The sequence below is a fragment of the Sciurus carolinensis genome, chromosome 8 (genome assembly GCF_902686445.1).
Source record: "Sciurus carolinensis chromosome 8, mSciCar1.2, whole genome shotgun sequence".
Lineage (NCBI taxonomy): Eukaryota > Metazoa > Chordata > Mammalia > Rodentia > Sciuridae > Sciurus > Sciurus carolinensis.
The window spans coordinates 43,128,913-43,155,830 of record NC_062220.1 but is presented as its reverse complement, the minus strand read 5'-3'; positions in this window follow the sequence as shown (position 1 = coordinate 43,155,830).

Sequence of the window (26,918 nt, the reverse complement as noted above, 5' to 3'; positions counted from 1 at the left end):
AGGGCTTTGGTTTTTGTTCTTTAAACTTTAGTCACAGATCTTTCTACATCTTTAATTATTTGTGATGGTACCTAAAAGGATGTATGTTGAGGTAGAGTAAACACTATGCTATGAGTAAAAGAGCCTTAGCTCTGATTCTAGCACTATAAACCATTCTTTCATTGTTTGCTTTTCTCATACCTGGGGAACTGGGTGTTAGAAGTTACATAGAACCTGGGGAACAGCATGATGGCCAGGGAGAATTGCAAACAATGAGAACTAATCATCGGGTTTTACAGAAATAAGACTAAGTTCTCTGACCCTAAGGGAAATGAGTAAATTAGTTGACCCGCCTGTTCCATTTGTGGGCATCATATAAGAAAATATGAAATCAATATGACTGGACATATATCTGTGGTTCTGTTGGATATGGAAGACAGTTTAAATAAAGTCAATTCATTTTGGAGACAAAGGGAAAAGAGTGTCAAAATTTCCTGCGACTAATTTTTTAGAGATAAAATTTGCTAAATTATGTTAAACATATTAACAAAATTCTTAGTCTCTATGTATCTGTACCAAAGACCATCTCTTACCCTTCTCATGTTCATTGATGATATTTTATTCAGTCAAATATTTATTGATTCCCCACCAATATATCACAAACTTGTCTGAACTCCAGAGTGAAAGTAAGGAATAATTAAATTAAAATTGTCCTCAAATATATTCTAATATCCTAATTGGATACATTTTAAGGAGGGGACAAACAAATTTAGAAAATAACTTTTTAGTATGTCAACAGATGTGATGAAAATTTCCATGAAGAAAAACTAAAGCAGGAAAAGAGGATAAAGTATACTGAGATGAGTTTGACTATAGCTTCTCAGGGAGGAAAGCTCTCACTGAAAATGTGACATTTGATTAGGGAACCAAGAAGAAATGGGAAGAGAGCTCTGTATTTAGTTACATGTATCCTACAAGTTCTCAGCATAGATAGGACCAATGCCCTCATGCATGTAGTAGAAACATATGAGCAAACAAAAACCAACAATAATAACAACAACAAAAACCACAATGACAAAAAGATCATTGTGGCTGGATTACAGGGAGCAAAATGGGGGGAAAATATTCTTTTGAAACTCTGTGTGACATAGTAAAGATTTTCAGTTTTACTGTGACTGAAATGGGGAGCCCAGGAAGTTCTGAATAGAGGCATTGTGCTCTATGATTTTCATTTCAAAAGAATCACTGTGATTTGTGTGCTGAGAATATATACTTGAAAAGGAAGAAAAGAATCAGAAAGACAAACTATAGTAGGTGCTGGCAAACTACCATTTGAAGCTCAAATCTGGACAACTATTTTCTCTGTAAATGAAATTTTATTGAAACATAGACATGTTCATTCAGTTGCATAGTGTTGCCTGTTTTCACACACATAAGAGCTAAGTTCTTCTAACAAGGACCTAAGACTGACATACATTACCCCAAAAACTTACAATCTGACCCTTTACAGAAAAATGTTTGTACACCCCTTAGCTTAAAAGTTCATTGCAGTAATTCACCTACGAAACAATGATGACTTGTATTAGGGTAGGAATAGTGGAGTTGATGAGAAATATTCAGAGATTGCATATGTTTTGAAACTAGGGTCAAAAGAACATGCTGACAGAGGAATGTACAAAAGAAAGGTAATAATCATGAGTGACCTTTTTTTTTTTTTTCTTGAGTTTGAGCAATAGGAACAACAAATTTGTCATTTACTTATTTGAGAGCAATTGTAGAAAAGTATATTTGGAGATTTGGAAATACAGTTTGTGAGTTCAATCTTTGAGATTCCTTACATATGCCAACAGCTATCTCTAATAGGTAGTTGCACATGTGATCTTTGATTTCAGTAGAGAGGTATAGATTGTTGATATAAATTTGGAGAGATGAAACATGTAGATGTATTTAAAACCATGGATGAGATTACAGGGGGGATGTTATAGAAGGAAGAGGTTCTAAGTATCTAAGTAGTTTAGAACTATGACTTGGGTTTTCCAGGTACTGAAGGTCAGGCATAAATGGTAAAAGTAAAACCAGCCAAAAAAAAAAAAAAAAAAAAAAAGCAGCAACTAAGCAACTAGTGATATAGGAAGGGGAGCAAGGTACAATTCCCTGATGTCTCAAAATAGAAAGTCATCAGCTGTCAAGTTAACTACTGCTTTTTAAAGGTAAGATTAAGATAGAGAATTTATCAGTGTCTTTGAACAAAGTGGAGATCACTGCTGACCTTGATGGATATTTTGGTGGGATCTAAAGTGAAATCCTGATTGGTTGGATTCAAGAGAGAATGGAAAGAAAGGCACTGAAGAAACCCTCATAAAGAAAACTCCCTGGAAGTTTTCCTCCAAAGGAAACAGAGGAAATAGCAGAAGGATGTGATATTAAAGGTTTTCTCCATTTTTGTTAAAGATGGGAGAAATAGGGTGCTTATACGCTATTAAGATAATTTAGTCAAAAAGGGAATATATTAATAACCAAATAGCACTGCTTGGATATGTCCCCCCAAAGTTCATGTGTTGGAAGTGTAATCCCCAGTTCACATGTTAATGCTCTTGGAGCATGGAGGTGGGGACTTTGGGAGGTAGTTAGAATTTGATGAGGACATGAAACTGGAGCCCCCATGGAGGCATTAGTAGTTTTATGAAAGAGGAAGAAAGAACTGAGATAGCACTGTTGCTCTGCCTTGCCATAAAATGCCTTCCATCACGTCACAGTGTGGTATGAAATCCCTCACCAAATGTTGAGCAAGTGCCAGCACTGTGATCTTCAACTTCTCAGCCTCCAGAAACATGAAGCCAAACTTCTTACTTATAAATTACTTGATCTCAGATATTTTGTTATAGAAACAGAAAATGAATGAAGACACCATGAGAGAGAAAAAAAAAAGTGCTTTCGAAACAACATATTTGAGCAGGTGCTCAAGTGGAAAGGATGTCCTTCATTGGGAACACAGACTTTTCAATCAAAATATATAGACAATACACAAACCAGTGAATAGATAGGGGTTTAGCAGCTGGGGATATTCTTATCTAATTGCTTCTTTTTTTCCTCCCTCTCTCCCTCCCTCTTTTTCTTCCTTCCTTCCTTCCTTCCTTCCTTTCTTCCTTCCTTCCTTCCTTCCTTCCTTCCTTCCTTCCTTCCATCCTTCCTTCCTTCCTTCCTTCCTCCTTCTTCTTTCTTTCTAGCATAGGAAGAAGCAATGGCAGGATGAGGGAAAAGAGGTCCTGCCCTGTCAATACAAGATAGAGTGAACATAGTTGAGGAGTAGAGAGTAAACAAACATCTCTTAAGACAATGGACAATAGACTAGGGTAATGCAGTAGAATTTCTGTGCAATATCTTGGGCTAACATTCATGACAACATGTAATAGCAAAACCATAAATGAGAATATTCTAAATATTCAACAAGAGGATAATAGTGAGGTAAGTAATAGCTCAGAACTTTCAGCAAATGGACCATTGTGCGATCATTAAAATAATTTTCTACCATGTTTAATACCAAGAATCTCAGTGTGAAAAAAGAAAACTCCCTTTGTGTATCTATATTATATAATTTGACAAATGACATATACAATAAGACTCAATAGTCACATTCTTGTTAGGTGACCAGATAACACTAAAAGTCTGATTCAGATTATCACATAGTTAAAATTTGGATTTTAAGTATCTATATTACAGTTAGTTGAAGTTTGGTTTTATTTTTAAAATGTCTATTTATTAAAAATACAAAACAATTTTATTTATTAAGTATCATACATCTTCTACTTGAAAAAATTGTTCAACTATAGTATTTAACTTTATTTACACTAATTTCATTTCTTTTATAACAGCTAATCACCCTAAGATCTACTGAGTTTCTATGGAAGCTGCTTCCGTAATTCAATATTTTAGCCATACTTTGCAGAAACATTATCCAGCTTTTTGTCATTTTTAAATTCAGTAAGTATACCAATGAAATTTTCATGCAAATAACTCAAATCATTTGCATTAACATTTTAATTCATTCTTTGAAAATATCAAATAAAAATGATAGAAATAAAGTGACTCCTTTGAACAAAGATGAAGGATTTGTAAAACTAAAAGGGCTGAATTTCAGGCAATAGACAAAATCTAAATTTAGTCTTGCTCACCCCTCTGTAATGACTTCTTTAGCAAAAATGGTTTCAACTTACAGGTTTTAGCTTCAAAAGACTTTTTAGGTTCTGTTCACATAGGTGGTTTACCTCTGTTCTTGCAAGTACTTAGAAGATCTTACATAATCCCATGACCATCAGTAATATTTACCTATATGCTAATGATTTCTAAACTTATATCTTCAGTCTAGGTATCTTCTAAGCTTCATTCACATGCATTTAACTATTTTGGCATCTTCCTTAGAGGAATTCAAGAATAACATGTTCAAATGTGGCTTTTTGCCATGTCTACTATGAGAATGAAGATCATTCACAGCAGTCAGCTTGTCAACATTCCAGAAAATGTTGACATCACACTGAAGGAATTCAGCAGTTTTGAAGGGGCCTTTAGAAACTCTGGAGAGACCTCAGTCACATCAATCTAGAACTTGGTCTCCTTGAAAAGAAAAGATCTGGGTTGAAAAATAATGGAGAAAGGGGCTGGGGATATAGCTCAGTTGTACAGTGCTTGCTTTGTACTCATAAGGCAGCACCACCAAAAAAAAAAAAAAATTGGGGAAATAGGAAGGAACTGGCTACTCTCTACACCATTCATGGTAATGGACAGAATGGTCCAGGGTGTCACACTGGGCTTCCATTACAAGATGATATCTGTATATGTTTCCTTTCTCACTAACATCATGATTGAGGAGGTGGGTCTTTTGTTGAAATTCAAAATTGCTCAGTTAAATGGGTTTAGATGAGACCAAACATTGCTTGTTCAATATCTTAAGTCTTGAAAAATTAGTTAATTTTTAAATAAAATTACATTCAACTTGTATCACATTCAGCAGTTTTTATTCATTAAGTCATAGAAGTTAAAAACAAGGATAGCAGGAAAAAATTGATGTCTGACATTTTGTGTGTCTGAAAAAGGAAGAGTTTGGAGTTTGGTCAGTAAAATCTAAGAGTTATTCAACTACAGAAACCACAAGATACTCTGATTCCTAGAATTCATTTGTGGTGCTTTGAAGAAACAACTAAAATCCTGTATTGGAAAAAAGAGTAAAAGAAAAACAACCAAACAACTAGACCATCTGATGTATGTCTCCACTCTCCAGCAATTAGCCATTTTTACAATGGCACCATCACTTTCTCAAGTCAAGAATCATCCTCAACTCCTCTCTTTCTCTCAAAACTATATTTACTCAATTAAAAATTTCTTTAGAGGTCTACCTCTAAAATGCATAGTACTCTAGAAATTATATTGGACTAATATCAATGTCTTTGTTCTTTAACAAAGAAAATCATTTTCTGTCACTTTCTAGTTCAAGATCCAATCATCTCTAGCCTGTATGATTGTCACAAGAGCTTTCTAAATAGTGTGAATATTTTCCCAGTTCTTCTTACTAATTTTTCTCCAATATTGATCATTTTGAAAGACCATTCAGTTCACATCAGTTTCTTTTTAAAAACCTCTCAATCACTTTTGGACATGCTAGAGTAAAATTGAAACTTGCCATGGTCTACAAGGCACTACGTGATTTGATTAGGCTCTTCATTTCCACCTATCATCTTCCCACAGGCTTTTTTTTTTTTTTTTTTTTTTCAGTTGCACTGTTCTTCCTTAGAGACAAAGAATTGGTTCAAGTATAGATCCTTTGTATATAACTCACAGTTGCCTGGATGACTTTCTCACAGAACATCTTATTCTTCAGGTTCCAGTGAATGTCACACCCTGATAGGCATGTTCCATGACCATCCTATCTGGGGTACATTGCCTATCTTTGAATATGTGTTTTCTTTATCTAAAATCTGCTTATTTCTCCTCTAGAACCTTCCATAATCACTTAGTATCTTGTTTATTCATGTGTTACATTCTTATTCTGAATTTTACTAATTTGTCAGTTCCTTACATAAACTCCAATGCTTGTCATATATCACATTCTTAGTAAATAATATTTGAACGAATGAATGGATTCATTAATTAACATATCATTTCACTCCTTGTAGAAGTTATAGTCCATAGTCATAGTTCATAAATCTGTTAGTTCCCCAAGCAGTCAATTGATATTTAGATTACTGGTGACAAATGTCTTTTAATTTGCACTTTGGCATGAAAGAATTGTTTTGAACAATTTTTAGAATTGTTTGATATATCAAACTTCTAATTTTATTTTGCCTGATTTCTTTCTTCCTCCAATGAATACTTTCAGAGAAATTAAGCTGGATACCCCCAGCTGTTCCATTTTCACTCGAGGCCTTACCTCTGAGTGAATGCTTACCCTATCTTAAGCAGCCTCGGAAAAATTTTAATATCATAGAAATCAAAATGCAAATTTGCATAGCAAAAAAAGGTGTTTTTATCCTCTTCCCTCTATTTGCACTGACTGGTAGACATAAATTTGTAGAAACTTGTAAAGATAAGTAAAAATTGAACTTGAATCAGGGGAAAAAATGTTTAATCTGAAAAGCTCATCTCAAGTGGCTGGAATCACAGTACAAGTCAGAGCATTTATTAAGAGGCCCCACAGTAAGCTGAAATAGATCATATTTTTATATCACCAACCATGCCTTTGGCAAATAAACATGACCACAGACACTCAATTTTCATTTTCGAAAATGACATTTCCAAACTTTCAGTGAACTTTAACACAACTTTCAGAATCCCACAGAAATACCTAATCAAAAATCATATCATGTCATACCTCAAAGTTCTGCCACTGAAGTCATTAAAATTAAATTATCTTTGGGAATTTAATAAATTCATGCAAAATATATCTGCTCAGTTATCCTTTTATGTCACAGAGAGCATTGTCTACATTCTCTTTCAGATTCTTCTACACAGTCTGATGTGCTAAGTGGGCAGAATTGGAGCCTGTGGTAGCTGGTCAACATTCTGGGTCATATTAAGCCATGTAATACTTCAACAGAGGAAAAAACACATTTGCTCTATTATTTCATGTAACTGTTTTTTAATCCACAAAGAGGTACTGAAGAACTCCTGAGAAGACAAAAGGTGGTAAACCAGATACAAAAACTTTCTCACTGAGCTACACTTGGCAGAAGTGGACAGACAAACTTGGAAGGGAGTGCCCCCAAGTACCAAGTAGTCTTCTACCTATCCATTGGTTCAGGAAAACCAAAGAGTATGGTATGCAAGGCAAGGATAACCTGAGCCCTGCTATGACATAGTACTTCTCAGGAAACAAGAGAAGGAAAGATCTGCTTGTAATTAGAATGTGGGAGAAATAGGGCCAAAGCAAGAGAAGAGATGAGATTGTGACCATGCAGTCTGTCCTTAGGAAAGTGGAAGTGAGTACCATAAGGATGACACTTATTTGAAACAGATCTAATAATAATAATAACAATAATAATTATTTGTTTTCTTTTTATTATTTTGATCTCAAAGATCTTAAAAAACCTTATACACCAAAATCTAGTAACCCAACTAATAAATGAGCCAATGAGCTAAACAGACACTTCTCAAAAAAAAAAAAAGAAGAAGTACAAATGGCCAACAAATACATGAAAATTGTTCAATATCATTAGCCATCAGAGAAATATTTCATCTCATACCAGTCAAAATAACAGTCATCAAGGATACAAATAATAATAAATGAGGGAATATGGAGAAAAAGGAATACTTTTACACTGTTGGTGGAACTGTACATTAGTTCAACTGCTATGGAAATCAGTATGGAGGCTCCTCAAAAGACTAGGCATGCAATCACCATATGACCCAGCTATACTGCTTCACTACAGTGATATGCACATACCCATGTTTATGGCAGCACAGTTTACAATAGCCAAACTATGAAACCAGCCTCGGTGTCCATCAGTGATGAATAGATAAAGAAAATATGGCATATTATACACAATAGAGATTTATTTAGCTATAAATAAAAGTGAAATTATGGCATTTTCAGGAAAATGGACAGAACCAGAGACCATCAAGTTAAGCTAAATTAGTCAAAATCAGAAGGTTAAGTGTCTTATGTTTTTTCTAATATGTGAAGGCTACAGAGAAAACAGGAAAAGAAAGGTAAGGGTGGCTCTCCTAAAATGAAAGGGAGATTAGTAGAGAAAAGGAATTAAAGGGTCAGTGGTAGGGAAGAAGTTGGGAAATGATGGGGAGTGATATTAGCCAAATTATATTGTTGTATTGTGTACATGTATGAATGTGTAACAACAAAGCACATCAATATGTACAGCTGTGTACATATTGAAATGCACCAGTGAAAAATGTGTGGGCTAGGGGAAGAAAGTGGAAGGTCAGATTTGCCGATTCAAAGCTGAGGAGAGTGAGAGTGAAAGTAGTTATCCCCATTGCCAGAGGAGAGTTGGCTAGGCAGAATGTGAGGGAAAAACTTTCCTCTTAGTGCTCTTTTCTTTCCTGTTCAATCGATGTTACAGTTTAGATATGAGTTGTCCCCCCAAAGTTGATGTGTGAAACAATGCAAGAAGGTTTAGAGGTGAAATGATTGGGTTATGAAAGTCATAAATTAATCAGAGAATTAATCCCCCTATAGAGATTAACTGAGTGGTGGCTGTAGGCTGGTCGGGTGTGGCTGGAAGAGGTAGACAATTTGGGGTGTGCCTTTGGGGAATATATTTTCTCTTTGTTGAGCAGAGCTCATACTCCTCCTCCCCTCTCCTGCCTGGTAATGTCCTCAGCTACTTTCTTCCACCAAACCTGTCTGCCATGATGTTCTGCCTTACCTTGAGCCCTGAGGAACAGAGCTAGCCTTCTGTTAACTGAGACCTCTGAAACTGTGAGCCCCAAAATAAACTTTTCTTCCTCCACTTGTTCTTGTCAGTTCTTTTGTTCACGGTAGTGAAAAAACTGACTAAAACAACACCATTATAGTTCAAACATAGAAACAACAAGTTATTTTTAAGGGGTTTCAGAACAAGTGTTTGTTTCTCACTTTTCAAGGAACATAACAGAAAATTTCAAGGTTCCCTGAGAGGAAATGCCAGTGCAACACATTTCCTCCCAGGTGGTGTGTAAGGTACTGACATTAACAGGAAAGGACAAAGAGAATCCTAGTTTTCTAGTTTTCCTTTTATATTAGAAAAGGTTGAAGAAAATGGTTGGGATGTTGCCTCTTCACCTCAGTCTATCCAGATGGGTAAAGGAGCCCCACTGAGAAGGAGAAATTTGGGGTGTGCCTTTGGGGAATATATTTTCTCCTGACAGACACTGAATGAATACACTGCATGTGCCAGAACAGGAGCCAGTGTCACCAACCTGATGAAGCAGGAACCAGGCCACAGGTTGTAATTGCCATCGACATCAATATTCATTAACAGCAGGGCATTAGTGTCAGGAGTAGTGCCACTGGGACCTAGGACATAGCAGAATGTAGAAGGAAATTAAAGACAGAGGATTGGACAATATCATCTCTGAAGAATATTAGAATGAGAAAAAGGAGGCATGAACCAGAACTGAGTTTGGAAGCATTATTTACAAAAGAAAAACTGTATTATAAGAAGTGTTCAATTACATTGATTGCTACCAATGAATGATTGAAAATCTCCACCAGACCTGGGATTTGGAAGTCATTAGTGACCTTAATGAAAACAGATTTTGTGAAGAGAGCAGTGGAAGATAGAATGAGGTAGCAGTTGAACATGTGAGGAAGTAAAGGATGCATAAGGAAACAGGCAGCAACTACAGGTAGGCCTTGAAATAATTTGACAATGAATGGGAGAGAAACTGGGTGATTTTTAAAGAAGGAAATGGACAGAGTAAGGGAGGGCTGATTTTTATTTTTTAAACTTTATTTTTTTAATTTTAAGAAAGAGTCCTGAGAAGTTTACATTTTTCAAGAATGGGAGTAGAACATAGGGACAATAGATAATAGTCTTCATGAACCCTCCATTGACCCCAGAACAGAACAGGAAAGGCATCATGACCCGTGTTTTGCAGATAAGAAAACAAAGAATTTGATTAATTGATTTGCTGATGATAAGAAAGCTGATGACTTGATTCATCTGGATAAGAAGCAAGACTTCCTTATGCATACTGTTATTGTTCTTGCAGCATATTTAATATCTTCATTCAGACACTATTGAATGTTTGGACTGTTTAAATTATTTAACATTCCATCTCATTGCATTGAATTTACAGATTTCTAAGCTCTTTGGAGTCTCTGAGTGACAAATATGCGAGATTTTTGTGACCTTGGATGTAACGATCATTACTTCTGTTGCTGTTTAGGAATTTCTGAGAGTTGTCTGCTTCAAGTATGGGGGGAAGCTGTTTTTGCTTTCTCAACCCTAGGGGAGAGGAAAAGCCGAAGCTCAACGGGGAGAAGAATGTGAAAACTCTATCAGCCTTGGAGAATCAGGAGAGGGAAATGAACGACTTTTCCAGTTATTAGTTTCGGGTCACCTGATGAGCAAGAATCTCTTCCTTTTTCATAAGTTTGGATGAAACTACAGTGTAATCTTTGATAAATGTAAGACAACTGGAGGGAGAGGTCATTGACATCATTGGCATCAATTAAAAAAAAATAGCTAATAGCAGTTACTAGATTTTGGCTCTGTGTCAGACACACCAGCCTGAGAACACTTAAATTCCTTGTTAAATCCTCACAGTTTTCTCAGGTAGAATGTGCGTTACCCATCTTATGAATAAGGACTGATTTCAAACGCTCACTGTGCCACTTTCAAGAATAAGAATTTTGGCAATTTATTTAAAACCTATCCACAAAATTTGAATAAGAACGATAATAATAATTCCTTCTTAGGGTTGTTATGTGGAGCAAGTTAGTTAACATTTGAAAAGTGTTCAGAACCTCACAGTAAATATACCTAAGTATCTATAAAATAATCATCTGATTTTACAGTACATATTCTTTCTACTCCACCAGCCTAGAACTACTATCAATTTCCTTAATCCTCTCTGGGAATTGGTAATGTATTTTCCCAGAGAAATGTAAGCAACTATAATTATTTTAATGGTATAATTCAAATAAATTACAGATTAAATACAATTTTGGGACTACCTTAAGGAACTAATAATAATCATGCATCACCATAGAACCTGGAATGTATGTGTTTATTAGAAGTAAAAACAAGTATATCAAAGAAATATTTCTTGGTTTGGAGAGTGCTTTTTGATTACAACATGGGAAGAAACTGGATTCTTTCCAGTGAGTTATCAGTCAGAGAAGTTATCCATCCCTATTACACAGTTTAGTTTAATTGGAGCTTAATATACCTGGAAATTCACTAGGAAACACAGACTGTGAAAATCGCCCTTCTCTCCAATAAATTTCTTTATACTCTTCTACACTGAGTCATAGGGAAAGGAGGTAGTTTCTGAGTAATTAAATTCATTTGAACTTGTATTGGACTTGCAAATTTTTTTTTTTGTTTTTGACTGGTAACCACATCTATTTTCACAACATCCAGAAATCTCCCTGCCTCCACCAAACAAGTGACTTTTATCAATTGAGTTCTTATATGTGAAAAAATTTATAACAGTGTTGCTATTTTCTATGTTTGAGTATTGTCCTGGGCCAACAGGTCCTGAGTTTTACTCTGAATTATTCTATACATGGAAATAAACATGATAAATTACCCAACCTTGAGAAATAGGTTGGTTTACCTACATTTAAAATTTCTGTTTTGACTGATGGTACCATGAAGATCAAGATAAGAGGGAAGATGGTAGAGAAGACTAGCAGAACTTTGAATGAATAAAATATGTTTTTATCTTTGGAAAATCTCTCAGATGCCCAACACATATTCAATGATTCCTAATAATAATTCCTAAATGTCTGATTTCACAGTGTAAGGATGAGTAAACATATATCATTTTAAACTGACATATTGAATAGGAAAATTTCATTAAAAATAAATCCCCTAATATATAAACTTTAGACATCATTACCCAAGTAAAAGAACAAATTAACAATTTCAATGACATAGTCTTATCATGTGGCATACCCAAAAAATGTGTATTTCAAATTTTGGCATGGAGGTGTCCTCTCTAATCTAGATATAGTAAATTCTTAACAATTTAGTGTGTACATGAGTAAGCTGGGGTGAGTTAAGACAATTCATTGTTAATTTCTGCGTATACTTCCAGTTTCCTCTTTGTCCAGCTTGTCTCCAAGATTCTAACCCATATGGGTCACTTCTTTGCTCCCAGTTTCTCGTTGGATTTGTTCAACAGGCAGTACCAAAAGGAGATGAGAGGAAGGAAGGAAAGTGATATAGGAATATTTGTTGTACTTGTTTTCTCTGTCCAACTTGTGGTCAGCTGGTCATGTTCCTTTAGGAAAGGGCTATAACTTGTCAGGAGGCACTTTCCTATGGTGAGTTATCCTTGCCAGATTCCAGTGATAGCCACTTGGGGAATAGTTATGAGAGAAAGTTACTGATGGAGGTCGAAGAAGTAAAAGAAAGACAAAGTCAGGATATTAGGGCCCTGACTTTAACCTCCTTTGATCTCTGTACACCTTGTCTTTTCAGACTCAGGTGTAGAACTTTTTCCCAGCTATTACTAACCTCAATATACTATACTCTTTATTGTTCATGTCTCAGAACTTGGACTACTCTTGCAAACAATCCCTTTAATAAAATATTCTCAGATCATGCCATTTGTCTTATTCTTCCTTCCTTCCTTCTTTCCTTCCTTCCTTCCTTCATCTGTGGTGGGAATCAAACCCAAGTACCTCACACATGTAGCAGAAGCTCTGTCACTGAGCTATATCTCCAGGCCTCAAATTACTCCCCTTGAGTGCTCCATCTGTTTCCCGGTTGAATCTGTTAAAGAGTGGAGAATAAATTCTTCAGGTTACTGAGTTTTGGGATAACAACTTTCAATGTCAGCATCACCTCTTGCTTGTCTTTTTGCAAACGGTTCTTATTCTCCTTCTCTTCATGTGCTAGCCAAGTAGAACTTCAACATGACAATCACAATAATCTTGCTAAAATGAAAGAAAGATCTGCTCAAAGATTTTAGAGGGCTTCAAATCTAAATATCCAAGAGATCTTCATGACCTCAGGTCCCTACCATCCTGATTTTGTCCTTCCCTTTCTTTGACCTCCATTAGTAACCTCCTCTCATATTCCACTGCTCTGAACCTTTTGCTGTTTCTTGAACAGACTGAATGTTCTCTGCCTTGAGGATCTTGGCACTTGCTCTTCCTGCTACCTGGACTGGTTTTCCTTATGGCTTCTTCATTCACTGACTTCAGATCTTGGTTGAAATTCTGGCTTCTGAATTAGGTTTTTACTGATCACTATTTAAACAAAAGCCTAGCTTGTTCTTGTTACAAAATTATCTTTTTTTTTTCTCTGTGAAGTATCTATCACTAACTAGCATAATTGTGTCATGTTGTTTTAAAAATGTAAATTGCATAAAATTTTTTTTTAAGTCTGTTTACCCTGAATCTATATAATATCTCCTGACCCTTAGTTTGAACTTAATAGCTACTGATTACAGGAATGAGGGAAGGGGTACAGATTTCTCAATAGAGTTCAGTTATAAGTCTTCAGGTCACTGTTAATGTAGTTTTAGCATAGTACTTATTAACCTAATTAAATCAATCCTTTAATAAATAGTATTGACATTACCAGTTCTCTGCTGAAAGTTTCATTGCCCCCGAAGCAACTTTTTCATATACACAAGTAGGCAAATAATAAATCTTAATTTACCCTTAAATCAATAGTTGAAAACAAAGTAAGTAAAGGGAGACAGTGAACCTGGATTGTTGAATTAGCCCTAACTAGCAATTTATACTATATAACCTAAGGCAAAGTTACTATAATTTTTCTGTCCTCCAGTTTTCTTAGCTGTAAGATTAGGGACAGGATTAGATCCTTCCTAAGCTTTATTCTTATTCTGATATTCTGAGAGGTAGTTGTTATATAAAATGTCTTTTCAACATGTTTATATATTTCAAAATGTCATCTAAAATTATAGTGTAATCAATGCTAAGTACCACCAGTAAGTGACATCTGCAGGAAGCACATAGCCCTTATTATCATTTGTCTTTTCATCTTTGCTAATAATATATCACTGTCTCTTTCTGGAGGATAAGAAGAGATAGAATAATTGGGAGTCTAGTGATCACAGATAAAACATTGATTGGGACCAAAGCATAATTTTGAGTTGACTGTTTTGTATCAATGTATTATGAAGCAGATGAAATATGTCACAATTTTAGACTACAATGCAATATTTTTTGTCTTTTATATTTCAAGAAATTTATTGAGGGCCATCTCATAGATTTCCAAATCCAAGACAAGACTACATTGGTCTCAAATGAGTGCTTTCAATTGAAGATGAACCTTTTATATTTGACATATTTTTTTCACATGTAGGATTTAAACTTGACTTCTGAAAAATTTGTGTAAAATTTATAGGAATCTCTAGTAGGTTCTCTTTATCTATTTATGGATCTGAAAATATAAAGCCACAAATTTCTAAATTTTTCTCAGCACCTGCATTGTGCCAACACTGCAAAAATAAGGTGCTATTTATCATTTCTGAATTTTCACCACCAGAAATGTCATTAATTTTAATGATAAAATCCTGTTATAGCTTGCATGCAGTTGGCCTTTTGAGCTCTCAGACAAAATGTACCATACAATCATAAGGTGGTATTATTGTTACTTGGAAATGAAACAGAATTTCTTTTCTTTCATTATAATTTGATGGTCAAAACTGTTTGTGTTTTCTGTAATTATTTTATTCTGAAATTTATTAAACACATCCTTATTTTGAGAACAAATATTCTCTATATATTTACATGAAAATTTTATTTAAAATAGCTGGAGTAAAAAACAAATAAATATACAATTATTTATATATCTCTAGCAGGCAGTTGGAAAGTAAGCTTTTACCATGTTTTTTTGTTTTATCTACCTTGTTTTCAAAAATCTGACCTGAAATTACTAATTATTAATACACTCAACTCATAATTTTCTTTTATACTCCTATAAAATAATTTTCTTGTTCTGCATCAGTTTATCTTATCTGTGAAACTGCAACAAATTCTAAACTGAGTAAAAGACTCGGTGTCAGTCAGACATTTGGACAGTGGAAAATTCTTTTGTTTGGAAAACAAAAGAACTGACCATTTCTAGCCTCTTATCGCTGGGTGATATTTGTTTCCATCTTGCCATTTTACTTATTGAACAATACATAGGAGAATGCTTTCTACTGGCTTCAAACGCAGCTTATAACAGGCATCGTTCAAAGGAAAGGCTCTCTACATGCATCACAATTTCTTCCTTGCTGCTGCCGTTTCGTACACACTTAGATGATACATCCATCCTCATTAGGAACCACTCTTCCTTATGGACAGACTATTCCCAACAATCAACCAAGCCAGTTCTTCTTTGGACTTAAAATATCCTCACGACATTCACTCTCACTGTTTTTCTTTTTATGGTCCCCAATTAATACAACTTTTTTTTAAAAAAGAATATCATCTCCTGCATTTGTTAATGCCCAAATACTGTAAGACACTTTCTGGTTAGAAGGATGCAAATGGCAGAAAAACAAAACAAAACAAAACAAAACAAAAAAAACAAAAACATTAAGAGAGGACACTGCCAAGTCCAGGATTTACAAAATAAGTAGAACCACAAAAGACCTGATTTTTTAAAATGTGGTTACTCATTGCTAGAAGCGTAAAGCATAACTATTTTATATGTCTAGTCACCTACCATTTAATATTTATAAACCACATTTCTGGTTTTCATGAAGCTTAAATATTTTATGATTATTATTTCTATAATTTCACAAGAGCCCTCTCAGCGAAAGCATTTTGCAAGTTAAAAAAATTATCTGATGTGGCAGGGGGAACACATGCATATGAGAGATAGTGTGATATAATGGAGTTAAAGTAATTAAGTGGGAAATAGGGGATAGAGGTTGTATTTTGGTTTCTACGACTTGCTACATTTGTCACTGAGCAAATTCGTATGATTCCTATGGTATTTAGATTTTATATCTGTCTTGTGCTGTCTTTCACATTATTTGCAAAATTATTGGTAATATGTGGGAGCACATTCTCAAAAGATAAAATGTTTAAACCACATTATCTTTAAACATCATATACTCTGTATTCCTCTATGCAAACCACTGTAGAATCAACCTGACCTATGAAATTGGATCTAACTTGCTCTGGTCCACATTATTACATTTTGCTATACTATTTTGCTAAAATTAACTCTTTTAAAATTAGTCTTTCTTTATATAACTTGATCATTTATAGGATTCTAGGTGGAATTTATAAGATTCTAGCATCACTTGCTGTATTCAAGGTATTTTACGGTAAATGGTTCCTAATTCATTACCTGAAACTGAGCTAAACAATGATGGTATTTTTTGACCAAACTCCTGGTGGAAATACTGTATTTGCTATTATGTGCTTTTAACATAGCACTTGCTCACCATCTATACCCTGCTTAGTTTAATTGTGGAATCTGAAATTCTACCTCTGGCTATATAATCAAAGGAACTGAAATTAATATCTCAAAGACATAATTACATCCACAGCCTCATTGTGACATTACTCATAATAGTCAAAATATCAAATCAATGTAAGTTTCTGTTGATGGATGAATGGTTTAAAAAATTTTATATATATACACACACACACACACACACAAGGGAATATGATCCAGCCATAAAAAAGAAATCATGACAAATTTGTATCAGCATGAATGAACCTGGAGGACCATATGTTAAGTGAAGTAAGCCAGAAACAGAAAGACAAAACATGATCTCATGTAGATGTAGAATCTAAAAAATATAGTGCATTGAAGCAGAGAGTAGGGCTAGGGATGTGGCTCAGTGGTAGAGCAATTGGCTAGCATGTACAAGGTTCTGGGTTCATTCCTCAGGACCACAGAAAATGTGTCTGAACAGAGAGTAGAATGGTGGTTGTTGAGAGAAGTGTGGGGGAACACATAGGCAAAATGGGGTATATTGGTTATAAGATGAATAAATTTGGGGATCTCATGTATAGCATGGTGACCCATTTTTTGTTAGATTTTCTTGCCAATTGTTACATGTTCCTTTTTAAAAGCCTTAAATGATAGTACCACCAATAAATAAAAACACTGCACATACTGGTTGTCAATATTAAGATATTTGAGACCTACTGTGCTGCACAGACCTACCATGCTGCGGGTTCTCCATCTACCAACGCAGCTGCCCACCATCACTGAGCCACCTGCCACCTCTGCCTCATTTCCCAAAGTGGCTGCTTCCATTTTGAGACACCGTAGCCACTGCCATAGCCACCTCAATGTGGTAGCCTCCACCTTGGGACCCTGGACAAGGCCTGGAGGCAGTTGCTTGCCTCAGCGCCACTAGCCACAGTGCTGCACCTCCAAATGTGGCCACCCACCATTACCACATGGCCCACCCTCATTGCCCCATTTCTGAAAGTGGCCGTCTCCATCTTGGGACACTTCCCCTCCCATTGTAGTTTACTTCTACTCTCATCATTGCCATCTTGAGTTGCAGCAGCCTCCATCTAGGGACACTGACCAGGGCCTGGAAGTCAAACATCAAGGTACCTACAGGTTTGACCCCATAGCTGCCACCATCTAGGGACACCAGCCAGGGTCTGAAAGAACAACAGCAAGGTGCCTGCAGGCTTAATTATACCTGTGGTCTCCCTGCTAGGTGTGCTTATAGCCACCATTTTGAGGCAGAGGCAGGAAACAGACTTGCATGGGGTCAGTAGATTAGAAGAATGTGTGAGGGCATCTTGCTCTCAGTTTGCCCAACCAACCAGCCTGGCACCCACTGAGTTTCCAGGGCTAAATTGAGCTGGCACTTGCTAGGACCTGACACCAGCCCAAAATCCCTCCTGAATCTGGTATCCACCATCCCACCAGTTTGGCAATCAATAGGGCTCTCCATCTTCTCAATCCCCCATCTCCCCACCCACCCCTAGCCACCAACCTGACCCATAGCTTGCAGCTATATGGCTGGCATGCAGCTCTCAATGCCTGGTCCTGATCCACCTAATACAGAACAGATCTCCATGACAGGTGCATAGGTCCTGGGGTTCAGCTCTCAGGATCTTGGGGGAGAGAGGTGCCTGATTGGAAATCAAAAGAACTGGGGGTGTGAGAGATACAGTTTAGAGAATAAATTAGAGACCAGGAATTTTGAGGTCTGCAATCAACATAAGGGACTAAGATCAGGCTTATACATCACATGAGTGGACCCCAAAGGAAATTCCTGGGGTGTAGTCTTCCAACAGGGACTGGCAGCTGCTATGCTCTGCTTCCGAGAGTTCTACCTCCAAGACTAACCCTCCCATCCTATTAACCTCACCTCTCTAAGGGGGAGATACCAGCAAACTACAGACAACTCCACCTATTGAATGAGAAAGGAAGCAGAAAAACTATTGAACTCTAACAGAAACAATTGTTCAATTTTCCTTTAAGATTATTTTTCCTCTTTTCCTACTCTCACATCTACACCATTTTTAAAAACAAGTACTTTTCATGCATCAGGCTATTGAGGACAGGGATGTCTGAATAATATATTTTTTCACTTTTTTAAAAAAATTTTTTCCTTATTTTACTTTTATTTTATTTATTCCTTTTTTTAAACCCTGTCTATGTTTTCCTCTCACTTATCTTTTTCCCTAGATTACCTTTCTCTCTTTTCTCCTGCTAACAGCAAACTTCTACTGATTCCTCTTTCATTCTTCCTATGATCTAAATACTTCTGTCTTCTTCCCTACCTGATAAACATCACATCCTATACCACTCCTGTTCTCTCTTTGTCTATCATTAGAAACTGTGGCCACTTTTGCAAACCAACTGTTTATGTTGTAGACAACATTTGAACACATCATTTCTGTTTATTGTGACAAAATAGTAAATGTCTTAATAAGAGGTATTTGGTTTAAGGCTGCATATTGTTTGCTTTGGGTGCTGTTAATATTGATCTCACCCTTAAAGGTGAGGTATTGGAAACCTGCAGGGGCACTATAAGTCTATTGGGTATAAGCAGTAATACTCGGATCTGCACTGATAGATGGGAGGACACATGAGCAACATGAAAAAACAAGGGAAGAAAGTGCCCCAAACAAACCAATAGGTTACAATAATAGAATCCATTGACAACACAGTAGAAGAAATGTCAGAGAAGGAGTTCAGAATGTACGTAAATTAATCTGCAAAATAAAGGATAGTGTAAGAGAACAAATATAGGTAGCAAGAGATCACTTCAATTAAGAGAGAGAGAGAGAGATTCTTAAAGAAAGAAAAAAAAAAAAAACAGAAATCCTTAAAATGAAGGAAACAATAAACCAAACTAAAAATTCAACAGAAAGCATCACCAACTGACTAGATCACTTGGAAGACAGAATCTCAGGCAATGAAGACAAAATATATAATCTTGAAAATAGAGTTGACCACACAGTGAAGATGGTAAGAAACTATGAATAGAACTTCCAAGAATTATGATAATAGGAAAAGAGCAAATTTAAGATTTTTTGGGATAGATGAAGGCACGGAGATAAAAACCAAAGGAATGCATAATATTTTCAATGAAATAATATCAGAAAATTTCCCAAGAATGAAATAGAAAATCAAATACAAGAGGTTTATAGGACCCCAAATGTACAAAATTACAATAAACCCACACCAAGGCACATTATAATTAAATGTCTAGCATATAGAATAAGGATAGAATTTTAAAGGCTGTAAAAAAAGTATCAGATTACAAAGGGAGGGAAACCAATTCTGATCTCAGCAGATTTCTCAACCCAGACCCTGAAAGCTAGGAGGTGTTGGAACAATATATAGCAAGCTCTGAAAGAAAATGAATGCCAACCAAGAATCTTATATCCAGCAAAATTAAGCTTCAGGTTTGATGATGAACTAAAAACCTTCCATGATAAACAAAAGTAAAAGAATTCACAATTAGAAAGCCTGCACTACTGTACATTCTCAGCAAAATAGTTCATGAGGAGGAAATGAAAAAAAAAAATCACAAAAGAAATAATTTAAAAGTTGACAAAACAAAAAGTTGGTTCTTTGAAAAAATAAATAAAATTGAAAAATCCTTAGCCATGCTAATGAAGAATAGGAGAGAGAAAACTCTAATTACTAAAATTTGTAATGAAAAAAGGAAATATCATGATGGACACTACTGAAATACAGAAAACAATTAGAAATTATTTTGAAAATTTATACTCCAATAAAATAGAAAATCTCAAAATTTCTGGAGATATATGATCTACCCAAACTGAATCAGGATGACAGACACAATTTCAACAGATCAATTTCAAGGAATAAAATAGAAGATACTATCAAAAGCCTACCAACCAAGAAAAGTTCAGGACCAGACAGATTCTCAGCTGAGTTCTACAAGACCCTCAAAGAAGAACTAACTCCAGTACTCCTCAAATAATTCCATGAAATAGAAAATGAGGTAATCCTTTCAAACTCATTCTGTGAGACTAGTATCACCCTGATACCAAAACCAGGAAAATGACACATTAACACAGTAAGAAAATAATTCTGGCAAATCACATTCAAAAACACATTAAAAAGAAAGTGCACCATGATCAAGTGGGGTTCATCCCAGGGATGCAAGGGGGGTTCAACATACAGAAATCAGTAAATGTAATTCATCACATCTATAGACTTAAAGACAAAAATCATACGATCACTTCAATAGATGCAGAAAAAACATTTGGCAAAATATAGCACCCCTTCTTGTTTAAAACACTAGAAAAAGTAGTAGTAGTAGGAACGTATCTCAACATTGTAAAACTTATCTATGCTAAGCCCTAGGCCAACATCATTCTAAATGGAGAAAAATTGAAAGCATTCCCTCTGAAACCTGAAACAAGAGAGGGATGCCCTCTTTCACCAATTCTATTCAACACACTCCTGGAAATTTTAGCCAGACAAATATTATAGAAGGAAGAAATTAAAGGAATATGAATAGGAAAAGAAAAATTCAAAATATCACTATTTGCCAATGACATGATTCTATATTTAGAAGATCCAAAAATAAAAATCCCACCAGAAAACTTCTGGAACTAATAAATGAATTCAGCAAAGTAGCAAGATACAAATCAACACCCATAAATCAAATGGATTTCAATACATCAGTGATGAATGTCCTGAAAGAGAATAAGGAAAACTACCCCATTTGCAACAATTCTAAACAAAACAAAACAAAAAAAATACTTGGGAATTAATCTAACAAAAGAGGTGAAAGACCTCTACAATGAAAACTATAAAATACTAAGGAAAGAAATTGAAGGAAACCTTACAAGATGGAAACATCTCCCATGTTCTTGGATAAGCAGAATGAAAATTGTCAAAATGGTCATACTACCGAAAGTGCTATACAGATTCAATACAATTCCTATTGAAATCCCAATATCATTCTTCATAGAAAAATAATAAGCAATCATGCAATTCATTTGGAAATAAAAGAGCCCCAGAATAGTTAAAGCAATCCTTAGCAAGAAAAGTGAAGCAGGAGAGATCACAATACTAGACTTTAAACTATGCTACAGAGTTATAGTAATAAAAACAGCATGCTATTTGCACCAAAATAGACACATAGAACAGTGGTACAGAATAGAAGAAACAGAGACAAACCTATATAAAAACAGTTATCTCATACTAGACAAAGGTGCCAAAAACCTTCACTGGAAAAAAGATAGCTTATTCAAAAAATGGTGCTGGGAAAACTGGACATCCATATGCAGCAAAATAAAATTAAACCCCTATCTCTCACCCTGCACAAAACCCACCTCAAAGTGGATCAAGGACCTAGGTATTAGATCAAAGACCCTGCTCCTAATAGAAGAAAACATAGGCCCAAATCTTTACCAAGTCAGCTTAGAACCTGACTTCCTTAACAAGACTCCTAAAGCACAAGAAATAAAATCAAGAACCAATAAATGGGATGAATTCAAACTAAAAAGCTTCTTCTCAGCAAAAGAAACAATCAATAATGTGAAGAGAGAGCATACCAAATGGGAGAAAATCTATACCACATGCATCAGAGAACTATCTCCAGGATATATAAAGAACTCAAAAAACCTAACACCAAAAAAACAAATAACCCAGGACTGGGGTTGTAGCTCAGTGGTGGTGCACTTGCCTAGCATGAGTGAGTCACTGGGTTCAATCCTCAGTACCACGTAAAAATAAATAAATAAAATAAAGATATTGTGCCCATCTACAACTAAAAAAAATTCTAAAAAAATCAATCAATCAATGGACTAAGGAACTGAACAGACATTTCACAGAAGAAATAAAACTATCAACAAATATATGATGTCTGTCTCATTCCACGATTTTTCATACTCCCTCCTTCTCATTTTCTTCTACATAATCTAAAGTTCCTTCATTCTTCTCTCACTCTCCACTCCCCCAACCTCCATTATGTATCATCATCCACTTATCAGGGAAAACATTCAGCCTTTGGTTTTTTTGGTATGTAGATGTATGATTACATGAATGGTATGAATCTACATCATGTACACCCATAGAAATGAAATGATGTACCTCAATTGTGTAGAATAAATCAAAATGTAGTCTGTAAAAAAATCTAAAAAATAAATAATTAAAAAAACCAAAAAAACAAATATATGAAAAAATGTTGAGCATCTCTCTCAATTAGAGAAATACAAATCAAAACTACTCTAAAAATTCATCTCACTACAGTCAGAATGGTAATTTTCAAAAATACAAGCAACAATAAATGTTTGCAAGGATGTGGGGGAAAAGGTACACTCATACATTGCTGGTGGTACTGCAAATTGATGCAACCATTCTGGAAAGCAGTAAGGAGATTCCTAGAATACTTGGAATAGAACCACCTTTTGACCCAGCTATCCCACTCCTTGGTTTGTACCCAAAGGACTTAAAATCAGCATACAATGACGCAGCCACATCAACATTTATAGCAACTCAATTCACAATAGCTAAACTATGGAACCAACCTAGATATCCTTCAACAGATGAACAGATAAAGAAAATGTGATATATATATATATATATATATATGAATAAATAAAGAAAATGTTTTATATGTATATATATATATATATATATATATATATACACACACACACAATGGAATATTACTTATCCTTAAAGAATAATGAAATTATGGTATTGCTGGTAAATGAATGGAGTTGGAGACTATCATACTAAGTGAAATAAACCAATCTCCAAAATCCAGAGGCCAAATGTTTTCTCTGATGTATAGATGCTGATCCATAAAGGACTGAGCTAGGGAAGAATGGAAGAACTTTGAATTGGAAAAAGGGGAGAGAAGAGAGGGGAGGAGGTATGGGGGTTGGAAGGATGGTGGAATGAGACAGACATTATTACCCTATGTACATGTATGATTGCATGAATGATATGACTGTATCATGTACAGTCAGAGAAATGAGAAGATGTGTTCCATTTGTGTGCAATGAGTTGAAATGCATTCTGCTGTCATGTATACCTAATTAGAAGAAATATTTATATTTATATATAATATATATTTGTATTTATAAATATATAAAGATATTCACAACTGAGTCATGTCTTAATATGTACAAGTAAAAAAAATATCTCTTGGAAACTTGTGATTCATTGTACTTTACCCCAATACTAATTCCTCAAACAAATATATATAGAGATATTACAAATGCATATATATATGTCTTTAATTTTCCTATTTAAACTGGTTGCTTCAAGGCAATAGTTTCTATTGCCTTGATCACAAACTTCATATGCTATTATATCTTTTTGTAGTTGTTGGTTCTTTTTGATTATACGTGACAGTAGATTCCATTTTAATATAATTATACAAGCATGGAACATATCTCATTTTAATTAGGACCCCATTATTGTGGATATACGTAATGGTGGGATTCACTGTGGTGTATTCATATATGTACATAGGAAAGTTATGTCAAATTCATTCCACTGTCCTTCCTATTCCTATTCCAACTCCCTTTCTTCACTCCTCTTTATCTCGTCCAGTATTATTTCTATCCTTCCTCTCTCCATCATATTGTGGGTTAGCTTCCACATATCAGAGAAAATATTTGACATTTTCCGGGGGGATTGGCTTATTTCACTCAGCATAAGTCTCCAGATCCCTTCATTTACTGGCAAATGCCAAAAAGTCATTCTTAATGGCTGAGTAATCCATTGGCTAGCACATCTTGTTTACTAGATAGCTAGTCTTAATTACTACTCAGTTCCTTACAGCATATTTATACATATGGTTATACATGAAAAGGTAAAAAAAAAATTGTATAAAAAAGTTTGTATATAAAAAGTGTGAAAAGTTCCTAGAATCTTAATTTGGATTAAACGATTCAATAAGAAAGTGCACATCCAAAGGTTCCTTGAAGGAACAAGTCATAAGTTATCTTTTTATATTTGTATAGTCCACATAATATCTAACACTAAAGCAGTTTTCTGCTCATCTATATAATATTTATTACTTGGCACACTGAGCATCAGAGAGCTAATAAATTTTTAAATGTTCCTAAACCATGTATATGTGTATATAAATACATACAAACACACATACACATATATCTATGCATACTTTATATTTGATTTCTCGCCTACTAGTAAATAGCACACAACAGTCTCAAATGAGCTCTGAGAGGTAGACTTTACTATCCTCATTACACAGATGAAGAAACTGTGGCTTTAAGAGTTACAACTTCACTGAAATTGCTCAACTAAATAGTGCAGAACATGATTGTACCTATAGGTTCTTCTCTCATAATAAGTGATGCTTACCCCAGTTCATCTAATTGTCAGACAGTCAAAGAAGATAAAAATGTGATTTAGAGGAAACTCCTGCCTCTGTGTTCTCTCTTATGCCCATGCCTGAGAGGATTCCTTCAACTATCTCAATGGATGAGACCTGATATCATATCCATACTTTCAAAACTTGAACAGAGCATGGATACTTCCATTTTTCTCTCTGAGAATATGAGTGGCTTTTCCTACATTAAATCTATTGCTCAAATGTCTTTGAAAACCCCTAACCCAACATAGGCATTACCAGCTTTTAGCAAGTAAATTCTTTCTTCATGAATTAAAAGTAAAAAAAAAAAAAATTTAAAATGCCTTTGAGAATGCAAGAAAATTTCTTCTTTTCATTTATGGATACATTTTAGTAATATTGGGGAAATTTTGTTGTCTTGTATTTCACCATAAGATGGGCACTAGTTTCAAACATAGTGTCAAATGATCGCAAATTAATTGAAAGATTTGACAAGCCAGTTGACTTCTCTATTCAATTACACTTTCAGTCATTTTGAAAGAAGTGTGTTTATCTCAATTATCCATAAATTATTGCATCATCATATTAAATAGTCACATTTTCTTACATATATTTCATATTGTATTTTGATTAGAAAGTTTTTACATTCCAGGGTGCCTATTTCCTGAAACTTAATAGTTATTCGCCTTAAACCTGTAAATTCAATGTTCTGTAAAGTGAATTTACTTCAAATGAAGAATTCTTTCCTATAAACATCCGTGTGCATCATTTTCATCCTCTGTTGAGTAAGGCTTTATTGCTCTAAGCAAATATTCCTTGATTCCATTTGTAAAATATTTCTGAAGAAACAAAGATGGCTTTGAACAACTTTTCATTTTCTCCCTTTTACTGAGATTATGATTCCTTTGAACAGTCCTCAGATGAATTTCACCTTTCCTTTTTGTCTATTTCAAAGAAAAGGAACCTTTGAAGAATAATTTTTTTCTTCATTTTTAAATATATCTAAAGCTTCTCTTACACATGAATGAAATTTCCTTAATAATTTAGGTTTTCACTGAGAATAGGCGATGCTCAGTGAAGAAGGAGAAAAAACTATCCTGTTTGTAACTATTTCTAGCTTAATGGGGTACCCATGTCCTGGTCTCCCATCACTAATGCTGCTCTGCTCACTATATGGACACAGCAGACTTCCCAGGCAAACATGCTTTTCCCTGGATCAGGGACTCTCAATGTGCAAATTTGGTGCACTATGCCTTTCAGTTCATTAGTCATGGATTTATGGAAGATTATGGAGGACACAGGAAGCCAAGTTCTATCTCACCTTTGCTCTGGTTCTTCCAAACATATTTAGGCAGGGACATGGAGAGAATGCTTCTATTTTTCCACTGTGGTGGATGTCAAAACATCCATGTACTTCTTCCCTCTTAATTTTTGCAAAAGAAACTGAAAATATAGGAATTATTTCTGTGGGACATAATATTCATGTGACAGATCCATATCATTTCTCATAATAGTTTTGTACATTTCCTCCAATTAAAAATAATAAAGGTATTCAAGTACTATGTAAGAATATGAAATCTTTCTCAGTGGAAATTTTACTCAGTGAGCCTTTGAGCCAGTAAGAAATAAAAACTGTGGTTTGATCTTAGAAATTAAAATGATAGGTTATTGATTTTTGTTTGAAAATAATTGTACCGGAAGAGACTATAAAGAGAAATCTTAGAACTAAATTATAGAACACTTACTAATTAATTTTAAAATTCAGCTGAAGAATGACAGTACTTCCACACAAAGACTTGACAACATAAAAGTAAGGATTTTCAACTCTTGTTCTTTTCGGTATTTAGATAAATCAAAATTTGCTTTCATAGAGTTAAAGTGACAGAAAGTAGAGGGTGCAGCTCTTTGAGACTAGCTAGAGACAGGAGACGAAGGAGGACTAGAAAACATTTTAACATCATGCCCTAAGCAGGGACATCTTCCTGTTCATATCCACACTTCTT